General features: G+C 49.2%; 1 protein-coding gene across 6 annotated transcripts in view; it reads right to left on the bottom strand.

Annotated features, from left to right (window-relative positions):
- The window catches only part of ZNF3 (zinc finger protein 3), a 10819-nt gene extending 9456 nt beyond the window's left edge, over positions 1–1363 (bottom strand). For 2 of the 6 annotated variants that reach the window (XM_014453771.2, XM_023761850.1), the window contains exons 1-2: positions 1028–1363; positions 304–406 (exon numbers count right to left, since the gene is read on the bottom strand). The gene's annotated coding sequence lies outside the window, so the exon portion shown is untranslated. Of the gene's footprint in view, positions 1–212; positions 407–1027 lie in introns of all 6 variants that reach the window. The other 4 variants (XM_023761772.1, XM_023761871.1, XM_023761809.1 and 1 more) reach the window with 3 other exon arrangements.
- Between the last annotated feature and the right edge of the window lie 384 nt (positions 1364–1747).

Here is a 1747-nt window from a genome sequence, read left to right as displayed (position 1 = left end):
AGCCCTCTTAGAAAGAAAACCCGGCGCCTTCTGACCCCAGAAGCGAAAGGCCACGTCTCCCCTTCTCACAGCTGGGTTAACCAAAGCTGGAACTCAAAGGCATATTGTTGAGAACAAGTCCCCAGTGTCTAGAGCAGTAAACAATGTTTCTCATAGAAAAAAAAAAATCTCCATTGTGCTCCCACAGCTTCAGGTGCAGGCAGGGCCCTTCCCCTGCTCCACTGCCAACTCCTCTCCCCGGAGCTGCTTCTGGGAACTGAGAAAGATGACCTGGTGGTGAAAACGAGCCATGGAGAGCTTTACCTGCTGTATTCTTTCCCACCTTCTTTGGAGTTATCTCTCGGCAGCAATTACTGGGAGCCTCTGTTCAAGTTCCTGGGAATTCTGACTTTAGTTGATGCCAATGCTGTACGATTAAGGGGAAAAAAGAAAAAATAATTTTAAACACTCACATAAACTCCACTTCTAATCTAGATATTTACAGATAAGGGGGGGGGGGGAATGCATGCTAAAAAAAACACTAATTAAGACCACAACTGGTACTTGTGTTGCACGGCTGAAGACAGTGGAAAGGGAACTGAAAGTTCTCCAGGTCCACCTCCCATTCAGTGTGAGGAACGTCTCCTAAAGTTCCCAACGTTGTCAGCTAACTTGCTAGATACTCTCAATACTTCAGCAAGGGTGCCTTCTGTTCCGCCGCTGCACAGCTTAGCCACCAGGTGGTAAGCTGAAAACCTCAGCCCCTGGACCTTCACCTTACAGAGGCCTCGTGCCCCGTGGAGCTTCAGCGATAGAATCTTCTTCCACCCAATTGTTCAAAACCGAATGATGCCCACTCCCCACAAACATCTCTTCTTGGGGATAAATACCTATAGTTTCTCTAATTAGTCCCTAAGTTTCACGTGCATCGTCCTCTGGAAGTTTACACATGCCCTTCCGAGTGCAAACACCGGGTCTCTGTTCCATCCCACGTCAAAAGCGCATCCAATACAGTTGCAAATGGGGGCCAAACAGTGGTACGACTCACCATAAAAGACTCGACTTACTGGACGCCAGAGGATGACGCCCATAATCGGAGTCTGCACTCGCTCCCAGACCTAGTTCTAACGATGCACACACTTCGAAGAACTCGTTCTCTAACCCTAAGACCCAGGGAAGTAAAATCAGACCTCCTCTCCCGCCGCAGGCGCGAAGAACGGTGCAGACCTCCATGAAAAGCGTCTCGGAGAACTGCCAAGTGAGCGTCGCTGTCATCAGCGATTTAAAGGCAGGGACCCTTCTACAGCCACAGCGGACCTTGGAGCGCTCGAGGGGGCGCTAAGTCACAAAGCCAGAACCGCAGCCCCTTTCTCCCCTCCCTCGCCGGGAACCGCAGACGTTAAGGAAGCCCCCAGTTAAGCGGTGTTTAAAGACAGACCCCCTCGGATTATGCTCCGGTCTGACCCGCATTCCGCTCGTAAGGAGGCGGGCGGAAATAAACTGAAGTCCGTCTTGACTTTGGGATGCGATCTGATTGAAAAAATGGTGAACGAGAGTTTTCCCATTGGCAAAGAAGTTTTAAGTAATAATCGCAGCGAGAGAAAAGGCTTAAACATCACGTAGAAAGGATGAAGTTGGAGTATTATACTTATGAGATGTTAGTCAAAACAGACGAGACAGGAAACAGATAAAACGTGACGTGAGGATACTCAGGATAAGGGTGTTTCCAGATGCCCGTTTAGAAGAGAATATGACGACATCCGGGTAA

This window comes from Myotis lucifugus, unplaced genomic scaffold, assembly GCF_000147115.1.
Source record: "Myotis lucifugus unplaced genomic scaffold, Myoluc2.0 scaffold_0, whole genome shotgun sequence".
NCBI classification, from domain to species: Eukaryota; Metazoa; Chordata; class Mammalia; order Chiroptera; family Vespertilionidae; genus Myotis; species Myotis lucifugus.
Note: the sequence above shows the minus strand (reverse complement) of the source record. Positions and strands in the feature narration are given on the sequence as shown.